At 38.0% G+C, this 26,558-nt stretch overlaps 1 protein-coding gene across 3 annotated transcripts in view; it reads right to left on the bottom strand.

Moving 5' to 3' along the window:
- AHCYL2 (adenosylhomocysteinase like 2) overlaps nt 1–26,558 on the bottom strand; it is a 191,703-nt gene that overhangs the window by 82,212 nt on the left and 82,933 nt on the right. The gene's annotated exons all lie outside the window — the stretch shown is intronic.

Here is a 26,558-nt window from a genome sequence, read left to right as displayed (position 1 = left end):
AATAAGATCATGTTAGCTCTCAAAAGAAGAGTGGTGTGAGGTCATCACTGTGCCACCAAACAGAGGGCAAACAGAGAGCATGACATTTTTCCAGCTGCAACCTAACTTTGGGGGGACTAAATTCTCTGGTAAAAGTTCCTACTTTTTTCAAAATACGTGGGAAATCTCTGAACTGACTACTGTTTAGAACTCTCAGATAATCTATTATCGTGACTAACATATTCTTAGTACTTACAGTGAGGCTTGCTTCAAACATACCACTTCTGAGAGGGTGAAATGAAGAAATGCAGAGCACATACACCCAAGAGGAATGTCTAGGGATGGTAATATTTTGTTTATAAAATCCTGGGTATCAAATTAAAACATCGACAAAGAATGAAATTCTCCTTAGGTTCAAAAAAGTCAGTTCAAAATCTCACTCTTAAGGGGAGAGAGGGAAAGCGGAAGAGCTATTGTTGCAGCTGTAAGTATAGAATGCGAATGTAAACTAAATTCAGCAATTACCAGTCTAAGGTAACCTGAAGAAAACGATCAAGAACACAATCAATACTCTAAGTGAATGGAGTTGTAGAAAATATTTTATACATAATCCAAGTTCATCTTTTAGGTCTCAACTCAAATGTCGTCTCTTCAAGGCCTTCCCTGCTCATCCTATCTGGCCCTGCTCCCAGGCCCTGCCTCTGAACCACCACCTTATTATCACTATCTATCTTTGTTTTCTCTTTCTGGAATTTAATATATGGCCTCCACCTTGGAAGGTCTAAAGTGCAGTAGCAAGAGAGAAGACAATAACAATCAAAGAGCTGCAGGAACACAGTTCAACACCAGTGAGATCTAGTAAGGCCTCACTGGGGAAATAATATTAGATTCGGGACTTGATGAAATAATACCTAACTCTGTAAGTCTCCAAATTGTCACAGCGGTTTACATCTTCATGTTTTTTATAGCAACAGCATGAAAAAAGGAGACAGGCTATTAACATAAAGAGAAATGACAGCGGAGTATTTTTTGGTGTTAATATAAAATAGCAAAATGGCTTAGATTAACGTGTCTTAATTTTTTTAGGGCCATGAGACCCTCCTTGGAAAATATGATGAAAGTCACAGACCCTCTCTAGAATCTAGAGAGTTTGGTGTCTGCTTATACAAAATTTGAAACACAATTTCAAGGAGTTCATAGATCTATTTAGACTGATAATCTGAATTCACTTAAGTCTAGGTGAAGCAATAAATCCTACAAAGAGTAATCATGCAATTGGAAGGGGAAAAAACAAGAACAAAGGTGATCATTTATATTTACTATATGACAGGCAGTACTGCAAGAGATTATATACATTATATAAATGATTATATGCATTTAATCCTCAGGACAACCCTAAAAATAGGTTTTTAAAATCTGGATTTTATTTTTTTATTTGTTCTTTTGTTTTAAACTAGGTAACAAAGGTTCATGGCACAAAGTTCAAGAGACATAGAGCGTAAAAGGTAAGTCTCTCTTTCTGCCTATTTCCTTCCACACCAGATTATCCTCTCTAAAAGGAAAATTCCAGTTCTTGCACATTCTTCTAGAGATATCTTTTGCATATAAGCAAATAGGTGAAGTAACTGGCTCAAAACTATAATGAATATTCATCTACATAGGATATTTCATACATGTGTGAGAACACCTATCAGATAAATGTCTGGAAGTAGTAATTATTCTCTTTTATGGAAAAAAAAAAAAAAAAGACTTTTGCCATTCCAACCCATTCCCAAACTCTGGATGCAATAAGAAAGGAGGGGAGTGTGTCTACCAGCCAATTACTTCACCTTAGTTTTACAGGCTTCCTTGTATATATGAACTCAGTAATACCCCTTTTCCATCTTTTCAGAAATTGTTTTGGAACTCACAGAGGGAAGCAGGCCCTGGTACTCATATAAGATTAATGTGTAGTATCTATCTGAAAAGATTTCAAGCAGGAAATAGTACTTAGATGTAAAAATCCATACACTAATATCTATACGTTCATTAAGCTAGATCTTTTCAAGGGGTGTAATTTTATTCACTACCACTGTAAAAAAACTTGATGGAAGTGGTGAAGTTGAGGAAGGGAAGCAAAACCCTCCCCTTAAGCAAACAACTGAAAATAAAGATCAAGGGATCCTACAGTATTTACCAAGTGATTTGAAGTTCAGACCAGTAGTCCTGAGTTAGACAGACTTTATTTTTTAGAGCAATTTCAGGTTCACAGAAAAACTGAATGCACAGACTCTGAATGTACAGAGCTGAATGCACAGTTCTCATGGAACCCCTCCCCTCTAGCACACACAGCCTCCTCTACTATCAGCATCTAGCCCCAGAGTGGTACGTTTGTCACTATGGATGAACCAATGCTGACAAATCATTATCACCCAAAGTCCAAACTTTACATTAGGGTTCATTCTTGGGGTTATGTATTCTATGGATTTGACAAATGCAAAATGACATGTATTTACCACCATTATATTTCATTTTCTTGAGCTCCAAAATCAATGTGGATAGTGATGGCAGTCATAAAATTAAAAGACACTTCCTGCTTAAAAGAAAAGCTATGACAAACCTAGACAGCTATTAAAAAGCAGGGGTATCACTTTACCAACAAGATTAGTATAGTCAAAGTTGTGTCAAAGCTAATTAATTCCAGTAATTATGTGTGGATGTGAGAGCTGGACCATAAAGTAGGCTGAGCGCCAAAGAATTGATGCTTTTGAACTATGCTGTTAGAGAAGACTCTTGACAGTCCCTTGGACAGCAAGGAGATCAAACTAGTCAATCCTAAAGGAAACCAACCCTGAATATTCATTGGAAGGACTGATGCTGAAGCTGAAACTTCAATACTTTGGCCACCTGATGCAAAGAGCCAACTCATTGGAAAAGACCATGATGCTGGGAAAGGTTGAGGGCAAGAGGAGAAGGGGATGACAGAGGATGAGATAGTTGGATGGCATCATTGATTCAATGGACATGAGTTTGAGCAAACTCAGGGAGATAGCAAAGGACAGAGAAGCTTGGCATGCTATAGTTCATGGGGTCGCAACTGAACAACAGCAAATACTATCATACGGAATATTTTCACTGGCCTAAAACTCTTCTATGCTCTGCCTATTCATCTCTTCCACCCTCCACTCCTGGCAACCACTGATCTTTTAAGTGCCTCCATAGCTTTGCCTTTTACGGAATATCATATAGTTAGAATCAAAAAGTACATAGCCTTTTCAGATTGGCTTCTTTCACTTGGTAATATGCACTTAAGGTTCTTCTGTGTCTTTTCATGGCTGGATGACTCATTTCCTCTTAGTGCTGAATAATATTCCATTGTCAAGATGTATATTCCACTGTCTAGATTTAGATTCCACTATAACTTATCCATTCACTTATTGAAGGACATCCTGGTTGCTTCCAAGTTTTTGCAATTATGAATAAAACTTCTATAAACATCACTGAGTGGACATAAGTTTTCAACTCATTTGGATAAATACCAAGGAGCACAACTGCTGGATTATATGGTATATTTAGTTTTGTAACAAATTGCCAAACTGTCTCCCAAACTGGCTGTCCCATTTTGCACTCCTGCCAGCAATGAATGAGAGTTCCTATATTTATTCTATATTCTTACCATCTGGTATTGTCAGCGTTCTTGATTTTGGCCATACTAATAGGTGTGTAGTGGCATTTCATTGTTTTAATTTGCATTTCCCTGATACATACGATGTGGGACATCTTTTTATATGCTTATTTGCCATCCATATTATCTTCTTTGGGCTTCACTTGTGGCTCAGCTGGTAAAGAATCTGCCTGCAATGTGGGAGACCTGGGTTCAATCCCTGGATTGGGAAGATCCCCTGGAGAAGGGAAAGGCTACCCACTCCAGTAATCGGGCCTGGAGAATTCCATGGACTGTATAGTGTATGGGGTCACAAAGAGTCAGACATGACTGAGTGACTTTCACTTTATTTTCTTTGGTAAGATTTTGTTAAGGTTATTTTTGTCCATTTTTTAATTGGATTGTTTGTTTTCTCATTGTTGAGTCCTTTGCATATTTTGAGTAACAGTCCTTTATCAGATAGGTCTTTTGCAAACATTCTTTTCCAGTCTGTGGTTTGTCTTCTTATTCTCTTGATACAGTTATTTTCAACAAATCAGAAAATTGAGGCTCAGAAATTTATCTGCTGAAGGCATACAGAAGGCAATGGCAAAGCCAGGCCCTAAATCCTGGTCTTATCACCATTTTATGTTTGCTAGGGCTTACTTGGAAAAGGAGACAGAATACTGAAGGAAAACAAAACAAAACACCAACCACCACCACCACAACCATTCTGGTTGTGAAAAAAGGAAACCGCACACTCCCTCCCCTTCTCTTATCAAACTCCCTCTGATAATCTCTTCTATCACCATGTTTCAGTTATCATCTACATGCTAACAACTCCTAAATCTCTATTTATTTATTTCATTTTGGGATGCACCACATGGCATTCAGGATCTTAGTTCCCTGATCAGGGATTGAACCTGTGCCCCTGCCTTGGGAGCACAGAGTCTTAAACACTGGACTGCCAGAGAAGTCCCCTAAATTTTTATTTAAAGCCTAGATCTAAAAAAAATAAATAAATAAAGCCTAGATCTCTCAGATTTGTATATCCAAATGCCTTTGGACATCTCCACTCATACACTCCGTAGTTCCTCAAACATAGTCTGTTCAAAACTGAGCAAACCAAAGCTGTATTTCCTCCCAAATTCATTCAATAAATGGACTTCTATTTCAGAAACCTCAAAGTCACCCTCAGATCACTTCCTTTTAACCAGCCGTTTCATGCAGAAGTAGCCCCAATTCATAAAATTCTGTCCTTTCTCCAATGACATCATTTTCTCACAATCTGTCAACCCCTTTTTTAGTTACTTCCCTCTTTGTCTAGTCTAGATTTCCTGATCCATCTTGAAAATAACCCATGAATAACTTCATTCCCTCTCTCCTTTCATTCAAAACCTACTAATCTATCTACTTCATCTTTGGGCCCAAGCTGCTAAATTTTGCAAGAGATAAACCACATGACCAAGCTGACAGGTTTCACTTTGAATTCATCTTCCCAAAACTCAAATGTGTATCAATAGTGCCTCAGTCATTTTACAAAGTTTCTTTAGTGGTACACACTCCCTCTGTCCCTTCCCAGGAAGAATAGTTCATGTTTGTCCACTCAAACTTACACCCTTACTTTCAAGTGACAGCCTTACCGCACAGAAATAAAAGAGATTAAATAGAAGGGGAAAATATCTGATATAAACTTACATTCCCAGCACCAGGCCTACCTCATTTGCCACATTTCACCTTCTTCCCCCCTTTTACTGAAATAAGGGTCTCACTTTGTGCTTACCATCCATTCCATCTCAATTGAGGACTTAACTCTTTCCACATGATCTAACCCTTATCTCTCCAACTCCATCTCCCATCATTTACCCTCTGCTTAAAAACACTCCACAGAAAACCAACCTTCTTTTCCAGTTCAAGGCCTTTGTACATGTTTACTATGCCTTCTTTGCTTCATAATTTGCATTTTTTTTTGTTAACTCAGTTGCTTATTTTGTCTACATCTGTGCAGTTGACTCACCACCCCTGATGGCCTGTGGCAACCACTGATCTGCTTCTTGTTACTCTAGAGAGACTCGCCTTTTACAGAATGTCATATAAATGGAATCATAAAAAATACACTCTTTTGTGTCTAGTTTATTTCCCTTAGCGTATTTGAGACCTTTATCCATATGAATCATTCTTTTTTATTCCTAAGTAGCACTCTTTTATATAGGTGTACTATATCCATTTACTTGTTGATGGATTTTGGTGTTTTTCCAGTTTGGAGCCATTATAAATTAAACTTTTATCAACATCAGCATACTAGGTTTTGTGAACACAGGATTTCATTTTCCTGGGTAAAGACAAAAGCAGGGGTAGAACTGCTGAGTCATTTGGTAAGTATAAATTAAATTCATAACAACACATGTTGTTACCAGTAATGCATGACCATCCCAACTGATCCATAGCCACATCAATATTAGGTATTGTCAGTCTTTTAGCCATTTTGGTGGGCTTCCAGTATCTCATTGTGGTTTTAATTCACATTTCCCTAATGACTCATCATGTTGGCTTACTGGCATTTGCATAGCATCTATTGAGGCATGTCTGTTCAAATCATTTCTCCATTTAAAAACTGAACTGTGTATATCATTACTGAGTTGTAAGAGTTCTTGATGTATTCTAGATACCAGTCCTTTGTCTAGTATATGTATTGTGAATATTCTCTCTGATTCTGTGGCTTGCCTTTTTATTTATTTAACTATGTGTTTTGAAATAGGAAATTTTTGCTTGCCCCAAGGTTATGAAGATTTTTTTTCCTTTGAGTTCTTCTACAGTCAATGATCCATTTTGAGTTAAATCTTATATATGAAACGAAATAAAGGTAAGTTCACTTCTCTCCAAAATGGAGAGAAGTGATATTCTGGCATCATTTGATTTTTTTTAAAATGTCCTTTCCCCACTGATTTACTTTGGCTTCTTTGTCAAGACTTAATTCACTGTCTATGTGTGTCTATTTCTGGACTCCCTCTTCTGTTGCGCTGACCTACATGTACGTACCCATCCTTTTCCCTTTAGTGTCAGTACCTTTTGTAGAGTAAGAAAAGGTAATAATTGGAGTCCAAAAAGTTCCAAATTCTTTCCTGTCTCTCCAAGTCCTCCTTTTCTTTTTCTTCTTTAAACATTTCGCACAAAATAGTCTTCCAAGTCAAAACTGCTAGCACAAACGGTACTACGTGTGAGTGTGTGCTCAGTTATGTCCAACTCTCTGTGACCCCATGGACTAGCCCACCAGGCTCCTCTGTCCATGGAATTCTCCAGGCAAGAATACTGGAGTGGAGTGCCATTTCCTAATCCAGGGGATCTTCCCGACCCAGGGATCGAACCCACATCTCCATTGGCAGTTGGATTCTTTACCACTGAGCCACCTGGGAAGCCCCAAAAGGTATACATCAAACATAGTTTGACCTCAGGATGATGATTTTATGCATATTAAATGTAGAAAAATAAGAAAAATACATAAATTTAAATTCTAAATTCACTATAAACAGTCCACTAAAAACAAACAATATTCTGGTGCCCTCTAGTGGGGAGAAACTGGAAGGCTATAACAAACTAAGAAATGTTACAGAAATGGAATACCGAATACTGACAAATGTGATTACTATTTCATTTATTTTCCTTACTCCCTCCAAAACAAAAAAAATTTTTACATAAAAAGGGAAATGTTTTGCTATTTTAATCCAATGTGCATGCAGTGAAATAAAAAACTGGTTTGAATAAACAAAATGGATGTTTGAAATCTGTATTCTCACAGTATATTTTCCTATACAAAGAAAATGTGGACCAGAAGTTAGAGGAAAAGAGAAAGGATTTTACATAACTGAGCAAGGACGTAAACTAAACAGTTTCAAGATATGTAGTTTAAATACACTGTCATGATATATGCTAATGTATACTTGTATACAATGTAACATAATAATGTATGGTATTGTTTTCTGGAATGGAGCACAGGAAGTGCAGGAATTGGGGGAGCAAGGAGAAAAGGATTTATACATTTATATAAATGGCAACCCACTCCAGTGTTCTTGCCTGGAGAATCCCAGGGACAGCGGTGCCTGGTGGGCTGCCGTCTATGGGGTCACACAGAGTAGGACAGGACTGAAGCGACTTAGCAGCAGCAGCAGCATACTTTAAATACACTTTTAAAAATGTAGGTCAATCATTTTGAAACAGTGAAACAGAATTCTACATACTTACACAGGAGTCCCTCCAAATAGGTGGCAAGAGATACTTTGTTGAGAATAGTTCTAACAGTTGGTTATAAGTAACCAACTCTTGTTAGGTCCCACAGAGTACCATAGCTACATTAACCTCCAATATTCTCAAACATGCAAAAGTAGAGAAACAATAAATTAAAAGTACTTTTCAATATCAATTTTGCCCAAGAATTTAATCCTTTAAATATTTCCATTTCCTCACAACATCTCCAGGATCTGAAGGAGGAAATTCAAAATATCTGTTCTCTGCCTAATTCATTCTTGGGCAGATTCTTGTGCTCCTATTAGCTCTAAAGTCATTTTTCCAAATAGTATATCTTAGTTTCCCATTAGGTCTTGAAGAATTTCCAGCTGAGCTTCAAAGTCTTTTGCTAATTCTACATAAACCTCCACCTCTGAGGAACCCCAGCCTCACTTAGCCAATGAGCCTTATACTTAATCAAAATTTTTGGTATATTCACCTACTTTTTTCTCCTTCCATCCTGTTTTTAAAGAAAAAGGTCTTTCTCCTCATCTCTCCTTTCAAAATACCTCCTTATTGTCACTTTTACATTTTTAATCTGTTAAATTTTTTTTTTAATCGCTATTATTAGTCATGTAGGTCAAAAGTTGAGTCATTACTCTTCCTCTCCTCTTCTTGATATTACCTTTAAGTGAACTCAACAGGGAGAAGATTCTCAGGTTTCTGCCACTCTACTACCAGCTGAAAGATGGAAACAAGGACCAGAAATACCTATAAGGCCCTCCCTGTACCTTTTTAATTTCCTCAGTCTAAGATGCCTTCTCTGTTTCCTTCATATATACTCTATTTACTTCCTATCCTCCTTCCCTACTTTTCTTTTAATGCCAAAGTGAATGTGCTTTTTATCTGAAGCTCTACCTTTATATCCTTGGAGATGATTTTTTCTTCTAAATTTCTGTTTTAATTACAGCCCATACTACTTAACTGGCTTGTAACACATGGCTCCTTTACACTGACATTCTTCCCTTTAAGTACTTGCCAAAGCATTCCAACTGTTAAATTCTCAAGCGTATAAACAGATTTCGTATTTCTTATTTCCACTATCTTGCCCCAAATATATATTTAAATGATACTCATATGTGTGCCATCCCACCCTAGAATTTCATAGAATTCTACACACTCAGTCCTCCACTTCCTCCCCAGGGGGGCCCCACCACTCTCCCCCACAACTGCTCCCTCCCTTCCTTCCTATATCTCTTCTCTCTCTCTCTCTGGTAAATGGTACTAAAGAATTATAAGCTATGCTTTCAGTTAATTCTTTCTGAAAGTGAAAGTGAACGTGTTAGTCACTCAGTCGTGTCTGACTCTTTGTGACCCCATGGACTGTAGCCTACCAGGCTCCTCTGTCCATGGAATTCTCCAGGCAAGAATACTGGGGTGGGCTGCCATGCCCTTCTCCAGGAGATCTTCCCAACCCAGGGACTGAATCCAGGTCTCCTTCATTGCAGGCAGATTCTTTACTGTCTGAGCCACCTGGGAAACCCCTCTTTCTGTAAGGTTAACTAGGAAAAGTGACTTGTATTTCCAACAGTATGAAGTACTGGAAAAGGTCTGTTTTTATTTCAATCCCAAAGAAGGGCAATGCCAAAGATTGTTCAAACTACTGCACAATTGCACTCCTATCTCTTGCTAGCAAGGTAATGCTCAAAATCCACCAAACTGGGCTTCAGCAGTACATGAACAGAGAACTTCCAGATGTACAAGCTGGATTTGGAAAAGGCAGAGGAACCAGAGATCAAATTGCCAACATCTGTTGGATCATAGAAAAAGCAAGAGAATTCCAGAAAAACATCTACTTCTGCTTCATTGACTACTCTAAAGCCTTTGACTGTGTAGCTCACAACAAACTATAGAAAATTCTTAAAGAGATGGGAATACCAGACCCCCTTACCTGCCTTCTGAGAAACCTGTACGCAGGTCAAAAAGCAACAGTTAGAACTAGACATGGAAAAATGAAAAAATGAACTGTTTAAAAGTTGGGAAAGGAGTCAGACAAGGCTGTATATTGTCACCCTGCTTCTTTAACTTCTATGCAGAGTACATCATGCAAAAATGCTGGGCTGGATGAAGCACAAGCTGGAATCAAGATTGCTGGGAGAAATATCAACAACCTCAGATATGCAGACGACACTAATCTAATGGCAGAAAGGGAAGAGGAACTAAAGAGCCTCTTGATGAAGGTGAAAGAGGAGAGTGAAAAAGCTGGCTTGAAACTCAACATTCAGAAAACTAAGATCATGGCATCGGGTCCCATCACTTCATGGCAAATATATGGGGAAAAAATGGAAACAGTGACAGATTTTATTTTCTTGGACTCCAAAATCACTGCAAATGGTGACTGCAGCCATGAAATTAAAAGATGCTTGCTCCTTCGAAGAAAAGCTATGACAAACCTAGACAGGGTGTTAAAAAAGCAGAGATATCACTTTGCTGACAAACATCCATACAGTCAAAGCTATAGTTTTTCTAGTAGTCACGTATAGACGTGAGTAAAAAGTAAAAGTCACTCAGTAGTGTCTGACTCTTTGCAACCCCATGGAATATACAGTCCACGGAATTCTCCAGGCCAGAACACTGGAGTGGATAGCCATGCCCTTCTCCAAGGGATCTTCCCAACCCAAGGATCAAACCCACGTCTCCCGAACTGCAGGAAGATTCTTCACCAGCTGAGCCACCAGGGAAGCCCACAGATGTGAGAGTTGGACCATAAAGAAGGCTTTGCCCTGAAGAATTGATGTTTTTGAACTGTGGTGCTGGAGAAGACTCTTGAGAGCCCCTTGGACAGCAAGGAGATCACACAAGTCAATCCTAAAGGAAATCAATCTTGAATACTCATTGGAAGCACTGATGCTGAAACTGAAGCTCCAATACTTTGGCCACCTGATAGGATGAGCTGACTCACTAGAAAAGACCCTGATGCTGGGAAAAAGGGCAGAAGGAGAAAGGGGTGACAGAGGATAAGATGATTGCATGGTGTCATCAACTCAATAGACACAAGTTTCAGCAAACTCCAGGAGATAGTGAAGGACAGGAAAGCCTGGAACGCTGCAGTCCACAGGGTCACAAAGAGTTGGACATGACTCAGCGACTGAACACAACATGAAGTATTAAATATACAGAATTATCCTCCCACTGGAAACAACTAAATATAAAATACAAACACCTACTTAAATAAATTGCTTGGTTGGCAAAAAGTTATGAACTGGCGTGCTAAGATAGAGACTCCCAAGTGCAAACAGTCCAGCTGAGCCATTTACATAGTCCTGACCCACAAAACTATCAGCAAAGCAAAATGTTTATCTCAAACCTCCAAATTCTGGCAGCAATTTGTTATGCAACAGTACTAACTATGATATTACACAGTACAATAGTAGACAAGCTCTCTATATTATTTGAAGTCAATATAGAATCTTGAAGACATTCTGCTTCACTTCTTCTTTTTTCTTTTCTATTTTTTCTTGCCTTAGAACTTCAGAGATATTTTTGTTAAAATTCCAAACCACTCATAGGTAAGGAAACTTAGGCCCAAAGAAGTGAAATCACAGAACAAATTACAGATCAAATTCGTAGTAGAACATAGATCAAATCCATGCTTCTTAATCCTCAATGCAGTGTTTTTTGTTCGTAACCAAAATGTTTTTGTACCTTGTCTTTCTTTTCTTTATTCCACTCTTTTTCCTCGTGGCAGAAGGGCAGCCAAAATAATGTCAATCAACCAGCTTTTTATGCTTCCCTCCAAAAAACCCAGACCTATTTCCAATTCGAGGATTTAAATAGCATTTCCCAACTAACACAACATTTTAAATCAACTATATCCCAATAAAAATTTAAAAAGAAAAGAAAAGAGCATTTCCCAGTTCTGCCTGTCTCTAATCTTGTTGAGCCTCTAGCAATGTATGGTGCCAGCTTCCTGGACCAGGTGATAAATCTGTATGGATTATCACCAACAGAATGCAAACTTGCTACTTAGTGTGCCTGGGTAACAAGGGAACAATGACAGAAGGGCATTATCTGGGTAATAAGACTTACAAAACTTCCAGCAAAGTAACACACAGTGAATCTCAACCTCACCTGGACTGAGAACTGCTCTCTTTTGGCAACTGTAAATTGTGCAAGTTACCTGCAAATCTGACAATTTCCTAACAAAGGTCTAAGTAGCAGTTAGAGAAGCTGGCATATTAGATAGATCAGGAAGGAACCAAGAAAAGAAAATTTTAAAACAGAAAATAAACTAATCGGCACCAGAAAAACAGATGATAATAAAAGAAAAACAAAGTAGGGTGAGGTTGCATGAAGGGAATGTAACTATGAAGCTATGCAGACATCTTCACCTAGCCCAGATTAGAACTAGAGCTAGATTTGCAGTTTTTCATTTATAGTCAACTGGTTTCTGTGTATTAATTTTTGTAGCCTGGTCTCAAAGTAAGATTGCTAATAAGTTGGACTTTTATTAAAATTTACTAAATTTATTTACTAAAAATTTCAGCTTAAAACTATTTGAAACCACTCAAATGTCTATCAGTCGAGTTTTGATTACACAAACTAAGGTACGCTCAAACAATGGAATGTTATGTATCTGTTTAAAAAGAAGCTTTTTTGTACTTATATGGAAGGTTCTTATTATGTGACCCTTGCTGTAAGAAAGGGGGAAAAGAATGAATAAATGTATTACTTATATTTGCATAAGGAAACAATAAGAAATGATGACTAGACCATGAAAAAAAGGTTTTGGCTATTTACATGTAAGTTCATTAGCAACCTTGCTGCCTAGATAGAGACTTACTATCAAAATAATGACACTTCTTATTTAACTTTTGCTCTTTCTAACTTAAGGATGAACTGGATGAGAATGTTTAACTTTAGGCACAATAGGGCCTGATGCAGATCGATTTCCAGTCTCCTCAGAGTACATAAAATACGACTTTTCCCCCATGTCTGGATTAAATGGATAACTGCCACATTCATTCTTTCCCTTTCCACAATAATGTATCACCCCATGTTTACCTCCACTAACCCCTAATCAATATTCAGTTTATTAATAATATCTTACTATCTAAGTTCTTACCTAATTTCTGGCCAAGTGTCTTACGCTTCTGCTGTTACTATCCTTCCAATTGTAACTGTAAATGCTTATCAGTTACTGACCAGCTAGCTTCATGTATCTTTGCATAGTGCCTCCAGTGCATGTTTTATTAGACACCCTGGAACCATGTTTTTATGCCAGTTCCCCAAATATAACTCTTATATAGCCCAAAATACTAAACATTATGTCACGCCAAAAACTTTTTCCTAGGTTTTGCATTCCTGAAAGACAGCAATAATGACAGTTTCCAAGGTACAAACGAAGAAAAAGTTACTAGCTACATCTCTCAGCCTCTGGAAAACGTGATTAAAGGCCATACAAACAGCTATAGGGAGCACATTCTAATCTTAGAGACAAAGAGAGAATCAAGAACAAGAATGTAAACACAATAACTCTCTTTCCTCAATTTCTACCCTTCCTTCAAATCCTTCCCAATTACCTTCCCCATGCTTTCCGTTCCTCTAGGGAGGGAGGCTCAGGCAGCAGCTGGTTTATTCACAGCTAGCTCTACGGCAACCCACTCTAGTACTCTTGCCTGGAAAACCCCATGGACGGAGGAGCCTGGTGGGCTGCAGTCCATGGGGTCGTGAAGAGTTGGACACAACTGAGCAACTTCACTTTCCCTTTTCACTTTCATGCACTGGAGAAGGAAATGGTGACCCACTCCAGTGTTCTTGCCTGGAGAATCCCAGGAAAGGGGGAGCCTGGTGGGCTATGGGGTCGCACAGAGTCGGACACGACTGAAGCGACTTAGCAGCAGCAGCAGCAGCAGCAGCAGCAGCAGCAGCTCCCTGGTGGCTCAGACAGTAAAAAATCTGCCTGCAATAGGGGAGACCTGGGTTCGATCCCTGGGTTGTGAAAATTCCTTGAAGGAGGGCATGGCAACCCGTTCCAGTATTGTTGCCTGGAGAATCCCCATGGACAAAGGAGCAAAGAGTTGTACACAACTGAGCAACTAAGTCAGTTGAGCGACTGAGCACAACTTTATTTGATTTATTGATACATGGCAACAGAAACACACAATAAATCAGGCCCAAAAGAGAGCTATTCATTTTTGATTGGTTCAAATCCTTTTCAACCAGGCAAAAAGACCCATAAACTAACAACAACAAAAATTGTGAGAAAGGAGAAATGAAGAATTTTTCTGGTAAAAAGCTAAAGACAGGGGTCTGGAGAATTACTAATTGTAAACTTCTAGGCACTGTACTTATGGTTTCTGAATCCTGTTTCTAATGGCCATGGTCCCAGATCTAGGGATCAAACTGAGCAATGGTTACAATGTTATTATTTAAAGACCTTTCATCTGTTCACATCTTGTGGATCTCAGAATAACATTGCCCTTGCAACCTTCCAGTTTTTATAAACTAGAGCCAAGAGAAAATTACAGGCAACATCAAATGTGGATACACCCAAACTCAGAAATATAACTCTTCAGAAACAGAAGGGAAGAAGGGACGATTATTTTTTTAACCCACCCCACCGCTAAGCCATGAAATGAATATCCCTTTAAAAGCTTCAATTATAAAAGTTATTTACGTTCATAGTGGAAAACAATAACAAGAGACAAAATCATAGTTCTAACACTCAACTATTATCATTGCTGACATGTTAAAATGCATCCTTCTGGTAAATTTTTGTAAGCAAAAAATGAGATGTTATAACCTCTTTTCATGTAATATATTATTATGTATTTATGTCTATAAAATCATTAAATACTGTAACTGAGAGTGTGGATTTTGAAGTCAGACAAATAACTGGGTCCCACCTCTCTTACTTACTGAGTGATTTCATGTAAGTTATTAGAAACTGTTTATACCTCACAGGTTTATCCTGTGTAAAATTTTTTATCTATTATTAAATAATAAGAGAAAGAATAAATCCAGTACATAGTAAGCACTCAGCAACATAACATATGCTGCATACATTTTGTACTTTTACAACATTCTATTAAATGTATCCTAGCTTATTAAAAACCCCCTATTGTCAAAATAAGTGAAAGTCACTCAGTCGTCTCTGACTCTTTGTGACCCCAGGGACTAAACAGTCCATGGAATTCTCCAGGCCAGAATACTGGCATGAGTAGCCTTTTCCTTCTCCAGGGGATCCTCCCAACCCAGGGACTGAATCCAGGTTTCCCGCATCACAGGCAGATTCTTTACCAGCTGAGCCACAAGGGAAGCCCAAGAATACTGGAGTGGGTAGCCTATCCCTTCTCCAGCAGATCTTCCTGACCTAGGAATCAAACAGGGGTCTCCTGCACTGCAAGTGGATTCTTTACCAACTGAGCTATCAAGGAAGCATTGTCCAAATAAAGTTGTTTCTAAATATATAATATTATAAATAACAATGCAACAAACACTAAATCTAAATCTTTACATGTCTATGATTTTTTTCTTTAAATTCCTAGAAGTAAAATTACAAATCAAAGGGAATAACATGTTCTTTATTACCAAAGTGCCTCCAGAGAAGTTGTACTACTTTATAATTCCATCTGCATATATAAAAGTTTTCACTCCTCCATCCACAGAGATTTTAAAATATTTTAAAAATACCACACATATCTTTTTATAATCTGCTCTTATGAATTCTAGGGCTTCCCTGATAGCTCAGTTGGTAAAGAATCCACTTGCAGTGCAGAAGAGCCCTGTTCGATTCCTGGGTCAGGAAGATCTGCTAGAGAAGGGATAGGCTACTCATGCCAGTATTCTTGGGCTTCCCTTGTGGCTCAGCTGGTAAAGAATCTGCCTGCAATGTGGGAGACCTGGGTTTGATCCCTGGGTTGAGAAGATCCCCTAGAGAAAGAAAAGGCTACCCGCTCCAGTATTCTGGCCTAGAGAATTCCTTGGAATGTAAAGTCCATAGGGTAGCAAAGAGTTGGACATGACTAAGCGACTTTCACTTACAAATTCTAGATTTTATGTCATATTTAGAAAATAACCACTGATAGCTTCTTTCAGTATCTTTATAATCTCATTTTTATTTATGTGTGCTTAAAATATAGAAGTAACTCATGAATATGTTCATTAAAAATTCAAATAATACATAAATATGAAGAATGAAAAATGAAATTCACCCTCACTCTTTCCCAGCAGTGACTGTGATGATTAAAGTTCATCCTTTAACAATCACAGATCTTTACCTGTGAATTTACAGGCAGATAATTCAGTTTATTTTTGTTTAATATAAATATGGTCATATATCATCATACCCCAAAAACTGGTTTGCTGACTTTTTTTTTTAAGTTACCCGAGTACCCTGGAGGGCTTTCTATGACTGAATATATAGATCAACATCATTCTTTTTAAACACTGGATAATATTCCCTTGAATCAGGGTACTATTCTCACTTAATCATTCCTCTATTACTCTGTTTCCAGTTTTTCCCTATTGTAAACAATGCTGCAATAAAAAAATTCTTATACCAGTGCCCTTGTGGATTATGTGAATATTTCTCTAGGAAAAATACTAAAGAACACAATTGGTGAGTCACAGAATCAGTTCAGTTCAGCTCAGTTCAGTCAGTTGTATCTGACTCTTTGTGACCCCATGGACTGCAGCATACCAGGCTTCTCTGTCCTTCACCAACTCCCAGAGCTTGCTCAAACTCATGTCCATTGAGTCAGTGATGCCATCCAACCATCTCATCCTCTGTCATCCCCTTCTCCTCCTCCCTTCAAAGTTACCCGACATCAGGGTCTTTTCAAATGAGTCAGCTCTTCGCATCAGGGGGCCAAAGTATTGAAGCTTCAGCATCAGTCCTTCCAAAGAATATTCAGGACTGATTTCCTTTACGATTGACGATAAGGTTTGATCTCCTTGCAGTCCAAGGGATTCTCAAGAGTCTTCTCCAACACCACAGTTCAAAAGCATCAATTCTTCAGCACTCACCTTTCTTTATGGTCCAACTCTCACACTCATACATGACTACTGGAAAAACCATAGCTTGGACTAGATGGACCTTGTCAGTAAAGTAATGTCTCTGCTTTTTAATATGCTGTCTAGGTTTGTCATAGCTTTTCTTTCAAGTAGCAAGTGTCTTTTAATTTCATGGCTGCAGTCACCATCTGCAGTGATTTTGGAGCCCAAGAAAATAAAGCCTATTATTGTTTCCATCATTTCCCCACCTATTTGTCATGAAGTGATGGGACCAGATGCCATGATCTTAGTTTTTTAATGTTGAGTTTTAAGCCAGCTTTTTCACTCTCCTCTTTCACTTTCATCAAGAGGCTCTTTAGTTCCTCTTTGCCTTCTGCCATAAGAGTGGTGTCATCTGAGTATATGAGCTTATTGATATTTCTCCTGGTAATCTTGATTCCAATCTCTTGAATCAGAGAATGAGCATTTCTAATAGCTACTACCAAAGTACCTTCCAAAGAGGGTGTAGAAATTCTTCTGGCACCCCTGCACAGGGAGTGTGGAGTCTTCACTGGACCACCAGGGAAGTCCCTTTCTTGTCTTCTTGATGACAGCCATTCTAACAGATGTAAGGTGATATTTCATTGTGCTCTTGATTTCCATTTTCCTGATGATTAGTGTTGTTGAGCATCTTTTCATACATGTTGGCCATTTGGATGTCTTCTTTGGAAAAATGTTGCTTGAGTTCCTCTGTGCTGTGTGCTCAGTCACTAAGTCGTGTCTAATTCTTTCTGACCCCATGGACTATAGTCTGCCTGGCTCCTGTGTCCATGGGATTTCCCAGGTAAGAATACTGTAGTGGGTTGCCATTTCCTTTGCCAGGCGATATTCCTGACCCACAGACTGAAGTCGAGTTTCCTGCATTGGCAGTGGGTTCTTTATGGCTGAGCCACCAGGACGCTCATTTAGTTCCTCTGCTCATTTTTAAATCAAATTATTTGGTTTTCCTTTTTGTTATTGAGTGTATGACTTTATACTGGCTATTAACCACTTATCCAATATACAATTTGCAAATATTTTCTCCCATTCTGTAAGATGCCTTTTTATTTTGTTGACTGTTTCTTTTTAAAAAATATTTATCTATTTATTTATTTGGCTGCACCGGGTCTTAGTTGTGGCCCGTGGGATTTTCACTCGGGCATGTGGGATCTAGTTGCCTGACCAGGGATCAAACCCAGGTCCCCTGCACTGGGAACACAGAGTCTTAACCACTAGACCACCAGGGAAGTCCCTGCTTGTTTCTTTTGCTGTCAACAGCTTTTAAGTTTTATATAGTCCCACTTGTCGAGCTTTGCTTTCACTGTCTGTGCTTTTGGTGTCATAGCTAAAAAATCATCACCAAGATCTATGCTGAGGAGATCCATCCCTGTATTTTCTTCTTGGATTTTTATGGTATTAGGTCTATGTTTAAGTCTTCAGTCCATTTTGAGTTAACTTCTGTGAATGCTATAAGAACATAATTTCTTTTCTCTCCATGTCTTTATGCAGTTTTCTCAGTACCATTTGCTGAAGAGTACTACTGAAAAGTACAATCTTTTCTCCACTGGTGTTCTCGGCTTCCTTGTTGAGTATTCGTTGATGGTATATGAAAGGGCTTATTCTGGGCTCTCTATTCTGTCTCACTGGCCTATACATCTATTTTTATGGAAGTATCATTCAGTTTTTAATTACTATACCTTTGCTCTATGGTTTGAAATCAGGAAGTGTGATGCCTCTGGCTCTGTTCTTCTTTCTCATGACTGCTTTGACTATTTAGGGTCTTTTGTAGTTCTATACAGATTTTAGAATTTTTTATCTTGGCTGTGCTAGGTCTTCATTGTTGTGCACGGGCTTTCTCTAGTTGCAGTGAGCAGGAGCCAGTCTCTAGTTGCGGTGCATGGGCTTCTCATTGTGGTGGCTTCTTTTGTGGAGCACAGGCTCTAGGGTGGTGGGCTTCAGTAGTTGCAGCACGTGGGCTCTACGGTTGCGGCTACCAAGCTCTAGAACACACACTCAGTAGTTGTGGCCCACACTTAGTTGCCCCATGGCATGTGGGATCTTCCTGTGCCAGGGATCAAACTTGTCTCCTCTGAATTGGCAAGTGGATTCTTTACCACTGAGCCACCAGGGAAGCCCAAGAATTTTTTAATTCTGTGGAAAATACCATTGAAATTTTGATAGAGATTGTGTTGAATCTATAGATGACTTAGAGTAGTATGGACATTTCAACAGCATTCATTCTTTCTGACCCATGAATATGGGATATCTTTCCATCTGTTTGTGTCTTGTTTCAATGAACTCTTGTACACTATTGATGGGAATATAAATTGGTTCAGCCAATATGGAAAACAAGATGGAGGTTCCTCAAAAAATGAAAAATAGAGCTATATATGATCCAGTAATTCCACTTTTGAGTATATACCAAAGGAACTGAAAAAAGGTATCAGTATGCAATATGCAATCCCACATAAATAATCCAGCATTATTCACAATAGCCAAGATAATTGAAAAAACTTAAGTGCCCATCAACAAATGAATGGATAATAAAGATGTGATATATATGTATATACAATAGAATATTATCTAGCCACGAGAAAGAAGGAAATCCTACCATTTGTGACAACATGAATGGAACTTGAGGACATTATGCTAAGTGAGGTAAGTGAGACAAAGAAAAACAAATATTGTATGATGTAACTTATATGCGGAATCTTAACAAGCCAAACTCATTGAATCAGAGAGTAAATGGTGGCTCCTAGGGGCTGGGAGGTAGGGGAATATGAGAGAGGTTGTTTAATGGTATAAGATTATAACTAGTAAAAAAAAAAAAAAGAAAAGATTATAACTAGTAGAAAAATAAGACCTGGAGACCTAATATACAACACAGTGATTATAAGCAATAACATTATATTATAAACATCACACTTGCTAAGAGGCTACATCTTAATTTCTTCGACCACACAAAAAAATGACAATTACGTGACATGATTCAGTTCAGTTCAGTTCAGTTGCTTGTCATGTCTGACTCTTTGCGACCCCATGGACGGCAGCATGCCAGGCCTTCCTGTCCATCACCAACTCCCAGAGTTTACTCAAACTCATCTCTATTGAGTCGGTGAAGCCATCCAACCATCTCATCCTCTGTCGTCCCCTTCTCCTCCTGCCTTCAATCTTTCCCAGCATCAGGGTCCTTTCAAATGAGTCAGCTCTTTGCATCAGGTGGCCAAAGGATTGCAGTTTCAGCTTCAACATCAGTCCTTCCAATGAACACTCAGGACTGATCTCCTTAGGATGGACCAGTTGGATCTTGCAGTCCAACGGACTCTCAAGAGTTTTCTCCAACCACAGTTCAAAAGCATCAATTCTTCAGCACTCAGCTTTCTTTGTAGTCCAACTCTCACATCCATACATGACTACTGGAAAAGCCATAGCTTTGACTAGACGGTCCTTTGTTGGCAAAGTAATGTCTCTGCTTTTTAATATGCTGTCTAGGTTGGTCATAACTTTCCTTCCAAGGAGTAAGCGTCTTTTAATTTCATGGCTCCAGTCACCATCTGCAGTGATTTTGGAGCCCCCAAAAATAAAGTCAGCTACTGTTTCCACTGTTTCCCCATCTATTTGCCATGAAGTGATGGGACCAGATGCCATGATCTTAGTTTTCTGAATGTTGAGCTTTAAGCCAACTTTTTTACTCTCCTCTTTCACTTTCATCAAGAGGCTCTTTAGTTCTTCACTTTCTGCCATAAGGGTGGTGTCATCTGCATATCTGAGGTTATTGATATTTCTCCTGGCATTCTTGATTTCAGCTTGTGCTTCATCCAGCCCAGCGTTCCTCATGATGTACTCTGCATATAAGTTAAATGAGCACAGTGACAATACACAGTCTTGATGTACTCCTTTCCCTATTTGGAACCAGTCTGTTTTTCCATGTCCAGTTCTAACTCTTGCTTCCTCACCTGCATATAGGTTTCTCAAGAGGTAGGTCAGGTGGTCTGGTATTCCCATCTGTTTCAGAATTTTCCACAGTTTATTGTGATCCACACAGTCAAAGGCTTTGGCATAGTCAATAAAGCAGAAATAGATGTTTTTCTGGAACTCTCTTGCTTTTTTGATGATCATGATAGAGGATCTAATATTAGAATAGCAATCACATTGCAATATGTATCAAACTGACATGTCACATACTTTAAACTTACATAATGTCATATGTCAAACACAGCAATTTTAAAAAATTTAATAAAGATGTTTCTAAGAAAAAAGTTTATAACAAATAGTTAATTAAAAGGTATTGTTGAGCTATACGGAGAAGGCAATGGCATCCCACTCCAGTACTCTTGCCTGGAAAATCCCAGGGATGGAGGAGCCTGGTAGGCTGCAGTCCATAGGGTCGCTAAGAGTCAGACACGAATGAGTGACTTCCCTTTCACTTTTCACTTTCATGCATTGGAGAAGGAAATGGCAACCCACTCCAGTGTTCTTGCCTGGAGAATCCCAGGGATGGAGGAGCCTGGTGGGCTGCCGTCTATGGGGTCGCACAGAATCGGACACAACTGAAGCAACTTAGCAGCAGCAGCAGCAGCAGTTGAGTTATATGCGGAAATACAAAGGATGGGTAAGGAGATTATATTACACTATATTACACTATTATAAGATTAAAACTCTATGTCAGGGGTTCCCAACCTCCAGGATCTAATGCCTTATGATCTGAGATGAAGTTGATGTAGTAACAATAGAAATAAAGTGCATAATAAATGTAATGCACTTGAATCATCCTGAAACCTTCCTCTCTCCCTCCCCTGGTCTGTGGAAAAACTGCCTTCCATGAAACTGGTCCCTGTTGCCAAAAATGTTGGAGACCGCTGCTATATGTGAAAGTCTCATTACATCACATGAATGCAATCTCTAATAAGTTAAAAATGTACCCAAAACAACAACTAAAGAAGAGAATATAAAGAATTATAGCTAATAAACCAGCTGGGCGATAAAACTAAATTAATTACTGCAAAAGAAATAGGAGACGGGGAACAAAGGGTAAATGGGAAAAACAGAAAACATATAGCATGATGGCAGATATACACTCAACCACATTAACAATTCCCTGATGGCTCAGATGGTAAAGAAACTGCCTGCAATGTGGGAGACCTGGGTTCAGTCCCTGGGTAGGGAAGATCCCCTGGAGGAGGTATGAAAATCCACTCTAGTATTCTTGCCTGAAGAATCCCCATGGGCAGAGTAGTCTGGTGGGTTATAATTCATGAGGTCATAAAGAGTTGGACACAACTGAGTGACTACCACACACATATATTAACAATCCAGGTGGTGCTAGTGGTATAGAACCTGCCTGCCAATGCAGGAGATGTAAGAGACACAAGTTTGATCCCTGGGTTGGGAAGGTACCCTAGAAGAGGGCATGGCAACCCACTCTAGTAGTTTTGGCTGGAGAATCCCATGGACAGAGGAGCCTGGCGGGCTACAGTCCATAGGGTCTCAAAGAGTTGGACAGAACTTAGCATGCATGCATAGTAACAATCACATCAAAGGTCAATAATCTAAGCCTCTAATTGAAAGGCAGAGATGGACAGACTGGATAAAAACAAGATCAATCTGTGCTGCCTACAAGAAATACAAATAAATATAAAGATACAAGCACACTAAAAGAAAAAGAGTAGAAAAAATATATGTGCTAATACTAACCAAAAGAAAGCTGAAATGACTACCTTTTATACACATTCTTCAGTGATTTCAAACCTGATTGTGTGATGATGAGACACTCAATATTCACCAGCTTCCATTTTATTAATCATGCCTAATGCATTTCTGAGGATTAAAGGTCTGAGTCATTAAAAATTATATGCCCCATTTAAGCAGATTTTCTGCACACTTTACTCAGGGGAAAATGCTGAATGCATTTTCCCCTATATAAATTATATATCTTGTTTATGATTTACCAGCATTTAAACCTACCATATAAATGGATGCCTCTCAGCCTCACATGCTAGTGTTGCATAATTCCTGAAAACAGCAAACTTAAGCAAAAAAAAGACATCCATGCACTGTGTCCCCCACTTTCTTCAGGCAATTATTCTTGGGGGTAAATATCTCAGAGCTGTAAATTCTTTTTATAAGCCTAGATATTTTAACCTTCTTTCATGAAATATAGAAACTAGAACTCCCTCAGTAAATTGAACCAAATGATTATTTCAAAATACAATCTTGTGACTTTTAAGTGTGTGCATATTTTTTTAATTAAAATATAGATTTTAAAATTAAAAAAAAAAAAGCTGAAAAGGCTATGTTCCTATCAAGCAAAGTATATTTCAGAGCAAAGACTATTCCCAGGAACAAAGGATATCATTTCTTAATCATAAAGTGGTCAGTGCATCAAGAGGACATAATTCAAAGTGGTTCTGTATCTGATAACTAAGCTTCAAGATACATGAAACAAAAACTAATAGAATGCCAAGAGAAACAGACAAATCCACAATTCTAGCCAGATATTTCAATACCCTTTCCTTAATTGATAGAACAGCTGACCAGGAAGGATTATAAAGACTTAACACTCTCTCAACCAACTTAACCTAACTGACATTTGTCACTCAACACAAGAACAGCAGAAAATACATTCTTTTCAAGTGCACGTAGAACATTTAACAAGATAAAACTCATTGTGGGTTTTAAGACAACTTTAAGACAAGTTTAAATAAATTTAAAAGAATTCAAGCCAACAATGTACATTTGCTGACAACAATAAAATTAAACTAGAAAACAGAAACAAAAAGATATCTGCTAAATCCTCTAAACATTTGAAAATTAAAAGAAAAAAATAAGGAAATTAAAATATATTTTAAGCTGACTGAAAACACAGCATATCAAAATTTGCAGGATACAGCTAAACAGCACTTAGAAACATATGGCACTAAACACTTTTATTACAAAAAAAACCAGAAAAGGTCTCAAGTCAAAAACCTCAGTTTCTGCCTAAAAAAGCTGGAAATGAAAAAGCTAATAAAACCCAAAATAAACAGAAGAAAGGAATAATAAAGATCAGAATAGAAATCAATAAAATACAAACTAGAAATACAAAACAGAGAAGATCATTGAAACCAAAAGTGAGTATTTGAGATGAATGAAACAAATAAACCTTTAATCAGTTTGATGAGAGAGAAAAAAAAAAGAGAGACAGAAGGTCCAAATTAACAATATTAGGAATGAGACAGGTGACATCATTACAAAGACAATATTAAAATATTATGGAAAAAAAAGAAAATATGAGTAAATTTTTTTTCTAACAAAATCAATCAATTTCTTGAAAGACACTAAGCCCACTCAAGAAGAAACAAATAAATCTGAACAGACCTGTATCTATTAGAAAAAAATGAATTTGTGGTTAAAAACCTTCCTCCTCACATACAAAAAAACAGGCTCAGATGGCCTTCAGATGGCCTAACTGGTAAATTTCACCAAATATTTAAAGAAAAAGTAATACAAATTCTAAACAAACTCTACAAAGACATAGTAAGGGAAAACAACTAGAAACTAATTTTTCTAACAGATTCAGATTTTTTTTTTACTTAATTTATTTTTTAATCGAAAGATAATTGCTTTACAGAATGTTGTTTTCTTTCAAACATCAACATAGATTCAAATATTCTTAACAAATTTATAGAAAATCAATTCCAACAATATATAAAAATAATAATACATCATAACCAAGTGGAGTTTATCCCATGATAGAAGGTTGGCTTGGCATATGAAAATCAATTGATGTAATTTATCATATTAATAAACTAAAAAAACCTTCATAAATCAATAGGTACAGGAAAGCATTACATACAAGTCTTTATATGTACATATGCTTTCATTTTTCTTGGGTGAGTTTCTCAAAGTAGAATAATCTGGAGTATAATTCCTCCTCATATAGAACTGCCCTAATAGGCAACTTTTTATGGGGGATTCCACATCTGCCTGCCTGAGATTTTTCTCAATTGTGCTATGGTCTGAAGTTCTTCCCACCCAATCCTTCCTTCCCTGTCTTCCTTCACAAGCTGTTAGACTTGGATCACATTCTGAAAGCTCTCCCGGACTCTCCTGGCTCCCTTCCCTCTCTAGTTCACAGGTATTTCCTCCAAGAAATCCTGTACCTCTAAACTATCCTGACATCTGCCTCGTGGAAGAGTCAGACTGATGATATAGGCAATATAAGATAATTTAATGGGTCCTAACTCCACATTCTTCACACCCAATGTTATGTTTAAAATTGCAACATGGATGGCTTCTCTAGATAAGCAGTTAAAAGCCATGGAGCCCAAATATGAGGAAAGAGAAACAAGTTCTTTTGAATCTCAGTATACTGTGGGTTCTTTTAACTATTTCAACTGGACACTCAAATATATCTGCCTCTGGAAACAAGGTATCTCTAAGTGAATCACCACATTTTTCCTTGTCCTGTCTTGAACTTAGAAATAACTCAGAGATCTGGCCAGCACAAAACCGAACTACACCACTCTCCGGCATTTAAGAAGTTATGAACAACAAATATGTTATCATCCCCATCCCTAAGGAAACTCTAAAATCTCACCCCAAGGACACATATTGTGCCATATTGTGACAGAGCACTCATTCAAATAGGATTTCATGTTTCTTTTTCTTTTTTTTTTGACATTTACATTTGGCTTACTTCTACCATCATTCAGTTCTATTTCTTAACGAAATCTGCCAAAGTTTCTAAATTGTCGAAACAAATTGAGAATGCATAAAGGCTATAATGACCAGTGGTTTTACTTTAGAACCTCAAGAATCATGTTGCCTTATTGTGTATAGTGCTTGATATACGAGGCATGACTAATAAACGCTAAACCAGCCCTCTGTAATCTGCCTCATAGGACAAAACTCTCTTTAACCATAAGATCAAAATATAGCAATTTCTCAAGGGAAAAAGCTTCTTAAATCTTACATTTTGGCCTTATAGCTTCATACTATAAAAAGTTCTGAGGGATGAAGGTGACACCATTACCCCAAAACTATACCAGGACATTACTTTTAGAAACATATAAATTCTCCTGCCCTTAGTATCACCTTCTTACAAAGTTTCCTAGTCCAGGCTAAATAATTCCTCTCTTGCTCTAATGTTAATAACCTTCAGATATTTGGGAGTGTATCTCTCCTGGATCTAACAGTTGCCAGATTTTAGTCAACTCTGCATGCTTAAATTTTTAAATGATCTTTGTAAATTCATCTATGCACTACAGTTGCTCTCAGAATTCACCACTTTCTGCTTCTATCATGCTGACATTGTGCTAAATGTAATACTCCCAGTGGGCTCTTGCCAACTCCCTGTGCTGTGGCACAATTCTTCTTTGTCCACTGCCTAGAATAGCATGAGTTTTCCTTTGACTGCCAGATCACATTTCAAGCAGAAACCAAGTTTGTTATCTGCCATTACTGTCAAGACTCTCTTGCTCTCTGGGGTTTCTTTCTTTTTTTTCCCCTGTCAGATTACTTGTATCTCCTCTTCAGCCTCTGTAACAAGAGTAGAATTGTGCCCTAATGCTAATTTCCCAAATGACTATTATCCATATTTTGGCCTACTGGTACTAGAAACTGCTTACTGATAATGTTCATAACTTAGTTTTCCTCCCTATTGGATTCCCACTAAAGATCTTCCTTTGTTAAATCTTCACTTAAATCTACACCCTCCTTC

The sequence above is a fragment of the Bos javanicus genome, chromosome 4 (genome assembly GCF_032452875.1).
Source record: "Bos javanicus breed banteng chromosome 4, ARS-OSU_banteng_1.0, whole genome shotgun sequence".
NCBI classification, from domain to species: domain Eukaryota; kingdom Metazoa; phylum Chordata; class Mammalia; order Artiodactyla; family Bovidae; genus Bos; species Bos javanicus.
The sequence above is the reverse complement of the archived record's forward strand: the minus strand, read 5'-3'. Positions and strand labels throughout refer to the sequence as shown.